Raw genomic sequence first — 13,515 nt, forward strand, 5'->3', positions numbered from 1 at the left:
TCTAGTGTGAAAAATTAGCTTGCAATTATTCATAGCAGACAACTGAGCATGGATAATTAAAAATTAACTTCACTGGAAGCTACATGTTGATATTAATAGTTTAATAGGCCATTTGATCAATCATATTTTTCTAGTTCATGACATAATAGAAATCACCCATAAACAGGAATGTTGGTGCTTCCTAATCAGGACCTAAGTGATTATAGCATTTAATTCAGAACTGGATTCAGTTCCTGAGACATTGCTTTTGTGCTTGGGCACTCATGGGTTGCATTTTCACACCAACGATAAGCACCCTGGCTTTTGAAAAATGTGTGCCAAAGTTCTGTATTTAGTTCTGCTGAGTACTGATAAAATATCTTTGGTAGGTGTTTGAGATCCAGCCCCATTTCAGCAAGTCTTTTGACCCTTTCAAACAAATATCTTTGCCCTGTCTAATCTCCCATGGAAATATTACTACTTTCTAAGCTTCATGTTTATCTCCCTTACTTATCACAACAACCTAATAAGTAGGTAAGACAGTTTTCTATAATTTTACTGATAAGCCATGGATGATTAAAAGTTATCTTAATTGTCACATTAACATAGGTTAAGTATATGATCTGCAGTCTTGCAACTGGTAAATGATAAAGAAGAATTTTATTATAGACCTGCCCTGATTACAAACTATATACTATAATACTATGCTTTCCTCCTGCCCCACAATTATGTTTTGGTGTTTAAATGACAAAAACATACACTAAAATATATCAAGTATTATATAAATGTACTGATATTTTTTATAAATTTCAATATTCAACACCACTTCCTAAATATAACTTTGTCATAGAAATTATTCTACATAAATAATATTAACATAAATATTTCACATATATAATATTCACATAAATATTTTTATCATATGTTAATGATCTCAATCTTTCTGTGATTGAAGTAGAATTCTTGATACTAGATTGTGGGACAGAAATCTTGAAGTAATTAAAAGGTGAAAACTGGCTGAAAGAAATATGAAGTTTAAATTTTTTTTAAAATACACCTTGTACTTCAGGATTATGTTACTATTTCAGTACAGCTGTTGACTTGAATCAACTAAAAAAAAGCAATCCCTCATATTCTGGTAAGCACAGGACATATTTAATGACATTGTCTTTATATTGTATAATGAATCTGAATTGTTACTGTAAGTGTTCTCTGCTCAGAACCTGCTCAGCCCACTTTTCTGTAGAAGAGACATTATAAAAATAAAACAAATCTCTAGTTGTTCATATCAATGAAAATACAGAAGCCTAAAAGAGGCACATTGAAAAACACTGTGAAACATCATGCTGGTGTGTGTTATCCACTAAAGCTCAAGTCTTCCCTCTTCCCAGTTCTTCTTCTGGATATAGGAAATACATTCCTTTTAAACAGGCAATATGGCTAGGCCTTTCTCCTCAGCCTTGTCCAAAGGGAATTCTCCCACTTCTAAGTCTCATTTGATACCATGGAGATCCCATCGGTGCAGCCTATGTTTAGAACCTGACACCATCATCTCTCCAGCAGGCAGCAGCTCTTGTAAGAGACAGAGCAGCAGATGGTCCCCCAGCAGATGCCCACCTGCACAGAGTCCCAGTCTCCATCTTGGTCAGATGTTGCAACATATGGCCCAGTAAAAGTCCCATGGAGACTCAGTTACATAGATTTAGCCCACTTTCTTATTGCCATTGTTCAATAAAACCTGTGGAACTTTTAAGAATTACTAGTTTTAGCTTCAACACACACACACACACACACACACACACACAGAGAGAGAGAGAGAGAGAGAGAGAGAGAGAGAGAGAAATGAAAAATAAAGATCTATGAATCTTTACCTCCCACAGAAAAACAACACTATGACAGGTATTTCTTGCTCCTAAATGGTGTTGATAACTAAAATAGAGAGAAAAAAATGGGGAAATAAACTTCTTAATCTATTGTTCAACAAAATCATGTTTTATTCTCTAGCCTGTATCTTTCCATCCATTTTAATTGAATGCTCTTGCGCACCCAGTTCTGGGGTTTGGGGGCTTGTAAGATTTAAGTTGTATTTCTGATCCTCCAGATTATTAAGGTTCATAATACTTACAGAATTATTAAAGAGTAAGATGAGGTAGGCTTGTGCATAAAAATTGTGACTGATGAAGATCCTAAATGCTCTAGTTCATAAAACCAGGAATTTACTATAAACTGGAATATTGGCAGGGTGTGTGGCATAGGTATGAGCCATCCTGAATTTGAAAAACAAAATTTGAAAAGGATTTTCTGGGTTGCTAGACAGATGGTGAAGAGTTAATAGTAGAGAGAACATTAATACTCTGGGCATAATGGCTGATACCAGTAAAGAAAATTATTTTTAGTAGTGATGGAGATGAAGAAAGGGGACCAAAGAACATACTGATGACCCAACTGAAATTATCTCAGTGCTAACTATTGATAATGATAGAGTGAATAAAGGGAAAAGGAACAACCATGAGACTTTGTAAAGCATTCTCGCCATTCTTCTCACCCTGGCCCATAAAACTCATTTTTCTCCACAAAGCCAGGAATGTGCCATCTTAACATTCCACTGGGTATAATTACCTTGAAATCTCAACATTAAATTCCTTCAGTTCTCTTCTACATACAAGTAAGAGATTAAATACCAGTAGGAGATCCCAGGGATAATTTCAGGAGGTCATTCCATATGGAAAAGATATCTGACAGTTATGGACTATTAGGAAAAGGAAATATCAGTTATTAGAGAATCAATGCCTCTCTCTAAGAAGACTGTCACACAAATGGTGATGATGTAAGGTAAAGAAGCAACAAAAGAGCAAGATATTGCTGGGCGTGGTACACACCTGTTATCCTAGTAGCTCTGGTAGCTGAGGCAGGAGGATTGTGAGTTCAAAGCCAGCCTCAGCAAATTAGCGAGGTGCTAAACAACTCAGTGAGACCCTGTCTCTAAATAAAATTCAAAATAGAGCTGGGGATGTGGCTCAGCAGTTAAGTGCCCCTGAGTTAAATCCCCAGTACTCAAAAAGAAAAAAAAAAAAAAAAAGAGCAAGACATGTTGCAAGTAAAGTTGTTGGTAGAGGAGAGTAATTGATAAATGCACAAAGTATCTACAGAGGTAAAGACTTAAGAGATTTCTTACAATTCTAAGCTAAAACAGAAAAATCTGCTGTCCAAAGTCCCAAACATCAGCAATATGGGACACAGCAAGAGTCATCATCTACATGAAATATAAAAAGGTAGCTCAGTGCAGTTTGAAACTTAAAAGGGGGTCCAAATAAACTTAACTGAATTATCTTTTGACAGTTACCCATTACTATTGATTGATCAAAGTGTTTTCTTTGTCTACAGGCTGAACTAACACAGATTAATTACTCTAATATCCATTTAAGAATCAAATCAAAAGAGGCTGCATTATAATTGTTGAGATCCATGGAGGCAGGGAAGGAGGGTGGCCCTGGTTAATGATCCAAATGTTTACCTTTACAAAAAATAAACATTCTAAATTTGCTCCACCTGGCATATGAATTAACTATAATGCTGACAAATGAAATATTTCATCTGTTGCATGTCTTGCTCAGAATACTGTATATAACAGAAATTTCACTTCAAAGCCCTGGGGCTCTCTGATTTCACCAGTAGTCTCCAAAATAAATTTCATATAAAGCTAAGTTCTCATAGTTTTAAGAAAAATTTTTGAAACTGGAAAAAGCAAAATTATTTGAAAATTGTTTATCCTGATTATAAACAGTGGGCACCAGTCTTCTTTTTAGTATCCACTGAACAGTAGCCACTTTGGATAGGACACACTACTGTCCCAGGTGAGGGGTTGATACTCATTAACCTACATCCATAAGATAATCCTACTCATCTTGTTTGCTTACAGTATACTACATCTACACCAGTGAATGAATGATAATTCTCTGGCCACAAAAAGTTCTTGAGCATTTTTCAGTGACACCCACTCCATCCCACTGCATTTGGTTATCAGTTTGCTCCAGGCACCCCCTATCTGCAGCCACAAGCTGAACTAGCCTAAGAGTGAAGTCAACAACACTGCAGAAAGCAGAACTAAAGCTGAAGAAAGAAACAGCTGTGCTACTTGACCAACCAGCCCTGAAGTCTGATCTACCAGTCGACTGCAGAAAAATGAGCCAATCATCATAGTGTTTAAGCCAGGTTGCAACACAGTTTCTGTCAATTCTGCTCAAAACTCTCTTTACCATTATTTTGCCATGTGTGTCGCTCAAATCCTCAGAGCGCCTATATTTAGTCAGAGATTAAGAAATTCCATCTTAAAGACTGCTGAGTATTCGGGCATATTTTTATGCCTAAATATGAAGATGTTAAAAAAAAAAAAAAGAGAGGCCATCTGAAGAAGGCAGAATGAGTTTTAGAGGTTGCAACTAATGCGGACTCCTGGGCCCAAGGGCTTAATGCTATGTCATTATCACATACCAATCTCATCAGTGCTGAGGACAGTGAGAACACTGCACCTCATTATAGGGCTCATTATGAGTTTCCAAATTCGGGTCTTGAACCTCATAGAAGAGATTGCAACCTTAGGGTTTTAGAATCTGAAAGAAACTAAGCAAAATGTGCACTAGAAAAAATAATGTAGACAAAAATATGTTCTTAGGTTATTTAAAAGCCTTTCATAAAAATAAGGATCTAAGTTTTATTGGAAAACTTAAAATTCAACTGACAAGAGGTAACACAGTAAAGAAGAAAAGTGCAGAGTGTGGCTGAGACTCTCTACTTTTTAGCTATGTGACCCTGTGAATATTAATTAAACTTCCTAAGGTTTATTCCCTTCAGCAATTATTAAAAAGGCTAATGCTATGATTTTCAAAGGATACTAAAAGAATGATGTGAGATAATGTGAAAGAGCAATAATTTTGTGATTTATACATGACTTCCTTAGTATGAACAGCATCCAATTAATGTGCAAAGTATGAGCGATGCATGCTGTATTCATCTATGCAAATATCACAGTGAATCCATTAATTCATATTAATGAAACCAGACGTTTGTAAAGTACATGGTAAAACACTGACTCATATCCTTATTCAAAGCTTTGAGTTTTTCCTTGTTTAAACAATAAAATCCAAATATCTTAGAATAGAATTCATAGTTTCTACACCCCACAACCCACTTCAATGTATGTCTCATCTCCCAAGAGTCACTTACAAACTCTGCTTGCTGACAAACCTGCAGTCCTGTATTCTGGCCATGTTGTTCTCTGCATCCCTCACACTTGGCCATTTAAATGAGCTGGCTCTTGTTTTTTGTCCTCTCAGGACTCCCTCCCTCTCTCCCTCCCTCTCTCCCTAAAATCTATCCATGCTTTCATATAAATTTTTAAATTATTTTTAATTGACTACCAATGTCTTAAATCTCAGTTCAAATACCACCTCTTTTATGTGGTTTCACATAGTACCTATCACTAGTTGCAATCTCTTATACTAAGCACTCCTATAGCCCTCTATTTGTAACTTGTTTGCCCTTATAAGCAAAAAATAAATAAATAAAAATTAAACATCCCATAATGGTCAAATGTGCAAACATCCTATTTCTCTTGCTGACTGTGAACCCCTTAGGAACAGAATTATGACTAATATAGTTACATTTCCTTAAGATGCTAAAATCAGACAATTCAAAATGAAGCATCTTAGTTCATGTCAGCTTAATTAATAGACTCAAGTAATAGAAGGAGGAAATGATTATTACCATAAGGGGATGAATTCACTTTATAAGCTACACGTGGAAGTGGTGAGAATTAAAACAGAAGAGTGATCATTCCAGTGTCAATTAAGAGCAAGTGTTAAGTGTGGCTGAGGCACAGCTTTTAAGCAAGGATAGGATCTGGATTAATTGATATGAATCTGAAAGGCATTCCAGTCAGAAAATATACATATAAAATAACCAAGAGGAAAAACAAGTTTCATTTGTGCCAAGGATAGAGAAGCAACCCTTCTTACAATCACAGGGGCTATGCCAGACAGAGGCAGACAAGAAGAATTGATGAAAAGCCAAAGCAGGTCTAATGAATTGGCCTTCATACTGCGGATATAAGGGAGCCATTGCATTCTTGAGAAGACAGTTGTTGCATAATGTAAATTATAAAGAAAAACTATTAATTATATGTAACTCATCAATAACAAAGAAAATTAAAATATCTTAAAAATAAATGCAAGAATTTGAAACTAGAAGATTGGGGAAACTGAGACTATCCCTGTATGCCTACAGGTGCTCTAGTTAAATAAATGAAACAACAACAACAACAACAAAATCTATTTTGGTATTGCTGAATAGAAGAGAAGGCACTGTAGGGAGACTGTTAAAGCAAATGTTCCTTTGAGCAATCTCTATTATCACTACGGAGTGCAAAAGTTTCTCCTGTTCATGCAAGAGAGCACCCAACCATTAGATTCTCCTTTAATCTAGGATCATTCCCTTTCTCCTATTAAGAGAGACACAGCAAGACATCTGTTTTAATTGATTTAGAGTTTGTTCTAAAACCTGGTATAGACCTAGACTCTGAAATGCCACAACGTCCCTCGGTCTAGCCGGACACGTGATGGAAGTACAAGTGACACCAACCACAGCTCATGTGTCCTTCACAAAAGTAAAATACAGTCTCTTGTTCTGCCTTATTACTCTATGACTAAAATATTCATCATATACAGGGATTAACTCTCAGCCTGAGTGTCTCTGTGAGACTATCACCTACTTAAAGTAAGCAGTTGGCTTCGAGAGGTGGAATGGGAAAAGTGCAAGTTCTCTGGGTGGAAGGAAAAGACAGTTGCCACAGGGGAGGGGGAATGTTATACATGGAGTCTAAACAGAGACGCTTGCATCATAAAATTGCAGGAAGCACTATTCCCACTGGATTTATGCAAAATGGCACACTGAAGCACCAACCCAGAAAGCCAGGAGAATGGTGTCCCCAGGGCTGTGTTATAATATGTCAGCCTTTCCCCTGACCAGAGTTCAGTTCAAAGATGACAAACAATGTATTTTCTAAGGGAGTTTCAACTTTTTTGTATTCTTATTTAAGTCTTCATGTTTCAAGACTGGCTCAGAGCCCCACCTTCTACCTAGACTTCTGAGAGTTGAATCATAATGGATCTTCCAATTCCACTCTCTTCCCAATTAAGATAGAGGAGGAAGGGTCCATGGAAACTTAAATTTGAAATTTTACATCTATATACACACAAACATTCATCCATTCATACACATTGCATGTAAAAATATGTGTTTATGGGTACATATGTTATGTTTACACATTTGCAAGTAGACATATTCTAGGGCATCTGGATGATAACTTTATATCTATTGCCAAAAATATTGAAACCAATGTTTGTTTTTCATCACAATCTGTTTCACTCCAAGTAAATGTCAGATTAAATCACCATGCATTCAGTAAATAATTCTATGTGGTGGTTCGAACTGAGAAAATGGAGAAATCATATGACTGTTGAAAACTCAAAAGTATTTATGCTTAAGCAGTAAGGAGATATTTCACTTTGAGTCCGCAGAAATTCCAGTTCTAAATATACCATTGTGTTAACAGTTCATTCTAGGAAGAATAAATAGCAAATATTCAATGAAAAATTTCTATCTCCACTTTCCCAATAGCTCACATAAAATTTAATGTGGTTTTCATTAATGATGTCTTATTAACTTTATTTTCAAGTGAAAAAATATTTGGAGTGATGTAGATGTAATTAAATTTAACATTTTTAGAATTTCTGGCAGACCATAATTTGGCTAAGTTTGTGGTCTAATTATTCTCAATTAACAAATAAAATCAAGAACGTATTAATACAATTCTGTTCAACATGCTTATTTTCTACATAAGTATTATTTAAAACACTAAATAAAAATTGCATCTGATTAGGTTCTAAAACAAGGCAACTTTATGTTGTTACACACATATAACAATAAATCAATATTATTGTGAGTTTTAACTGCTTTTGTATAGACTTGTTTATAATTTAATTCATATGTTATCTAGTTCATAATTTCACAAGTATTATAAATAAGAGAATGTTATGCCATCTATATAATATATGATAAAATAATATAAATTGATACTGGATGGCCATGAATATGGTTTTTCATTAAAAGAGGTGAGTACCTTTCTGAATTTGAGAAATACTGATATAGAAAATCTAGATTCAAAGAATCCAGCAGCAAATTAACATATGAAAAGCACAAAACTTGCATGTCATCTTATTCAGTAATACATATTCACCTATAGTTATAAAATACCTACTGGGTGTTAGACAGGAAAGTTAGACTAATGATCAAGGTAGACATGTTCCAATCCTCAGGGAGCTTAAAATCAAATGCGCAAACTAGATAATTTGCATGGAAAAATGTAATTTTTTAAAATCTCAATTGCATTCAGTGTGTGCTCTTATAATAAACACAGTAACTGGGAGAACTGGTTCAGATTAGCCCATCTCTGGGAACCTTCCAGAGGGTACAATGAATAAGATGATCCTTAGAGGAACAAAACATGTCTTGTAAATAAAGAGTAGACTTGGTTGGTAAGGGTAATAATTCCAGAAGACATAGTGGAGTAGGGAGGGGGAGCATGGGAGGACTAGACAAACTCTAGATAGGGCAGAGGGGGTGGGGGGAAGGGAGGGGGCAGGGGTTAGCAATGATGGTGTAATGTGATAGACATCATTATCCAAAGTACATATATGAAGACACAAATGGGTGTCAACATACTTTATACACAACCAGAGGTATGAAAATTGTGCTGTATATGTGTCATAAGAATTGTAATGCATTCCACTTTTATTTTTTAAAAAATCAACAAAAATAATTCCAGAAAAATGAATAAAAAATTATAAGCCTCTAATTTATAAGTTTAGCATGTCTTATGAAATAATAATAATAATAATAATAATAATGCTGCAAAACCATAAGCAAGGAGATTAGCATGAGCTGAGTTTGCAGAAGTAGGCAAGGAACATTATTCATGCCCTCAGAAACCTACTGAGGAGTTTTTATTTTACTTTGAGTGGAATGAGAAGCCATTAAGAAACATTACCTCATTTATATTCTGAGGACATCAGGCTGAAGTGGGTAAAATAGCTAGATACACCATTGATGCAAACATGAAGACTCATATGGACAAATAAATACACAGTCTCCTCCCTTCTGAGCCAAAACTGCCTTAAAAGGAGGCAAAGCCAAAGTAGTGTTCATAAGTGTGTTTTATGTTTTAATTTGGTTCTCAACCTTATAAAAATAGTGAGATTTTTACCTATATATCTGGATTTCATGCATCTCTGGAGATGGTTTTAATTTTCTGGAAGATCAGTGACCTTGAGCCTGCATTCCTGCCTGGAACCAATGGACCAGAGCTGAGGAGCAACTGTTCCATGTCCGCATTTGGAAACTGCTATTCACGTTTGTCACGGTTCTCTCAATGCCTCCACTCCCCTTCTCATCTGATGGATACATCTACATGCATTTATTTTGTCACCTCTTCACAGGGACTGCAGCAACAGTGCAGCGCAGCCTTTGGGAGCTGTCCCTTGTGCTGCCTCGAAACCCTAAGATAGAAAATGCCTAACTACCCTTTCTTCACTAACCAACCCAGGGTTGTTTTGTCCATTTGTCCCTCCAGGACCACTGGACATAAAACATCACCTTGTCTTATCTTAGAGCTTATCCTACTAGACTAGATTGGTCCTAAGCTTCAGCTTGGGAGCTATGCCCTGGGTCTCAAGTTCAACATTTGACCAGGCTTCTCTCTGAAGACGTTCACACTTGGACTCAGCACTGTTGACTTCTGCTATTCAAGTCATTTCTGGGACCTTTGTACAATCCAGTGTTCTGAAGCAAACATATACTGCTTAAAATGCTTATAATTTAACTCTAAACTTCAAAAGCAAGACACAAGCAATTCTTATATTATGTGCAGTCTTCTGGGGTTGAGATTAACTGAAGTCTATTTCTGATTTTATCCTTTTTCCTCTCACCTTTCTAGAAAGCACATGATCTTAAGTCATGAATAATGGCATGAAAAATGGCTTCTAAAAGCATTCAAGAGCATTAATTTGTTTACAGCTTTACCTACAGTCTCTAGAAGAGTTGTATGTGATTAGCTTCTCACTAAATACTTGTTGAACTTGGGAATGAATAACAAACATTCAGACAAACAGCCCAGTATTGTGCTTAGGACATATGAAGCTACAAAACAGAAAACAAAGTTGTACTTTGTGACAAGGTCTCCAAAATAACAGGAACATAGTCTATACCACTCATTTCCCCAAATACCACTTTACTGTATGTGAGCTGTGGCTCCTAGCACATGAGTTGTTTTCCTAAGCTTATTTACATCTGAATCTGCAGCATCCCTCAGAATAATAAAATTGTGCATTCATTACCTCTTGATAAAACAAGGCTCCTTCTAGTTCTATGCATACAGCTGAAACAGACCAATGGACATCATATTTTTGAAATTAGGAAATAATCTTACTAGAAAACATTCTTAGTAAAGAAACACTATAATAACTAATAACCACATATGAAACAGAGTTATCCAAATATTGAACCCAGGTCTGAATTGTGGCTTCCACACTCACATTCCTTTCTTCTTCTCCCTCAGGGAATGTTCTTGGACAAGACAGACATTCATCATACTCAGTGTGAAATTAAAATCTCAGTCCATTAGTCCTATCTTTATCAATATTGCACTGGAGTTGACACAGTTGTGATTCTACTCTTTCTCTTTAATTCCACCAAATGCAGAAAACCCAACCCTTAGAAAATTAATACCATCACTATATTACCTAACAAAATAATGAACAACCAACCATAAGAGACAGAAGCATGTTTTGCAAAGTGTAATTGAATAACCATTTTATGTTTCTGCCTGTAGGAAATAAATTGTCAAGAAACAAAATTTACAGTATCTGATTTCTGAGACTTGGAAACTCATATGACCATATTTCTCTTTGCAATGTAGTACATAGGAATGTTCAAATACTGCTTGAATCAATGTGCTGTCCTTTTGTGCACTAATTCAAATGATTTTATACCAAATTAATTTGTCAGAAATCAACAACTGTAGGTTAGAGATAGAAATAAAGTCACATGAAGAACCAAATTGGGGCTATTTTGGATCTGTTAGCCTTATGATGGGATGCTTTAATTTATGCATCATAGAACTCTCTCTGCACCATTCTGTCTGTAATTGCAACAGCTCACAATGCCTGCCTGCTCTTTGGTTTCATTTTATTCTGGAAAAGCTACTAAAAAGTCACTTTATGTGACTGTTCATTTTGTGGGACAAACTCACTTTAAGACATAATAGCTGATATTTTACTTTACATCACTAATAATAATAGTGATGAAACAAATATAACAGAATAAAAAGTCTTGGTGAGTTTCAAATCATCAAGTAGAATTATATATTAAACTTCTCTATAAGAATTTTCATCTTTCCCAGTTCTCTACGTGAAAAGATTCCACATTACATGGAATCCCTTCCCAGTTCATTCTTCTCTCTGAGACCATGTTGCTAAGGAACACCCATAGAATTGCCTATCTGATATCCATTTCTTTTTGTTCTTTGCTAAGAGTCTCAGTTCTCTTCAGGACAAGGCTCTGTTTAGTCTCAGGCAATGGACCTTACTCAGTATAAGCCAAATTTATGTATGCTGTGTCCCAATCTCCACTTCTCACCCCTATATCTAGGGGTCACCCACTTATGGTAATGAGAATTGGGAAGAAGTCTTTGGAGGAATGTCTGGGAAACTTACTCCTATGGCAAAAGAGAACTGATGTGGTTGGCATCATCTGCCACCCTCCTTGTCATTTTGAATTTATGCTTGGCATCTGAAACTGTAACGACAATTTTGAGGCTATAAAGGAGTGTAGAAGAATCAGAATGGCCACCTGCTAGGAGACCACACTGAAAAGAGAGCCCCTAGATCCTGGGTGAGTTTGCTGAAGTCTATATGAAAACCAGCCAGATGACCATTCAGACTTCATATCATGTGAGTAAAATCAATTCTCATCTGACTAGACACTCACTGGAGTCTTCTGTAGCTTGCAGCTGCCAGCCTTTCTAACTGATACAATTGGCTTTCTGAAAAACAGCTGTTTCTCAAAAATCTTCACTTGTTCATTGTTTCTCTCTTCAAAGCTACACTCTACCATAGCTCTCAAGCACAGTATACTCCAGCCACTCAAATTGTCCATCACTCTTTGAATTTTCTCTGTGGCCCATATGGGTCTTTGTAAATGATTTTCCATCAGTGAAGTTCTTTGCCATCATTATTTTCTCCTGTTAAAAAGTGTTCTGTTAGTAAGTGGATATTCCATGACTCAGCAAATCTACTCCTAGGAATATTTCCATCATAAATACATGTACATCTTCACCAAAAAAAAAAAAAAAAAAACAGGTACAAGATGATACATAGCATCATTCAAAATGATTCCAAACTGGAAACAACCTAAATGACCATCCATGGCAGAATGTATAACTGATGTGTGGTATATTTGCATCAACTATAACTTCAGCTACATGCAATAACATGGATATATCTCACAAATATTATATTGAATAAAGTATTCAGTCACAAAAGAAGTTCTACTTTATCATTTCATTTAGAGTTTTAGAACAGGCAAACTCACCCACGTTGTAAGAGCAAGGTAATTGCTGTCTGAGGGGACAACAGTAACTGGAAGCAGGCACGTGAAGAAGTATGTTTATGATTTTTTGTTTGTAAGTCTTTGTGCTGGTTACATGGGTGTGTTTGATTTGTGAAATTATATTAATCAGTGTATTTATAATCTGTGCTCTTCTCTGTCATATTTACATATTTTTCAAAAAGAAAAAGTTTATCCATGCTAAAAATAATTAACATAATCATATATCTTACACAATCCTTCCTCTGGTTTCTTCTTTGTTTCAATTTAATCTTTTTCTCTCTTCGTCCACCATAAAATTTTGTCTGTGCTAACTCTATAACATACATCCCAGCTGCCTTTTACTAAAATTTTCATATATGTAAATCCCCTGTTCTCCCCATATGACAATGACCTTTATAAAAGTAAGGATTTCATCTGCGTGTCACACTGCAATGCACAAAACAGGTCAGTGAACATCTTGAATGGAATTTGTTTCAAAACAGCTTCCTATAAAATTTATGTACTGAAGATCAGTTGTTTTAGGGGATGTTTGTGTTTCTGAGCTTTCATTATCCAGTAATATGAAAATTTGAGATTCTGGAGATAGCTGTATTGCTGTATTGTAGCAGAAGGTACATTGGGTCAAATATGTTATGATTATTTGCAAGTTTTCACCTGCCTCTATGGTATGCAGCAGAATAGTGGCAAATTCACCTCTCAGACCTGTGGTTTTTCACCTGGAATATGAGAATAATAACGCTTGCCTCACAGAAATGCTGTCTTAAAGGAGTTGAGGTTTTGCAAACTCCAAAACATTGTACAAACTAGAAACACTGT

This window comes from Callospermophilus lateralis, chromosome 10, assembly GCF_048772815.1.
Source record: "Callospermophilus lateralis isolate mCalLat2 chromosome 10, mCalLat2.hap1, whole genome shotgun sequence".
In the NCBI taxonomy this organism is placed as follows: domain Eukaryota; kingdom Metazoa; phylum Chordata; class Mammalia; order Rodentia; family Sciuridae; genus Callospermophilus; species Callospermophilus lateralis.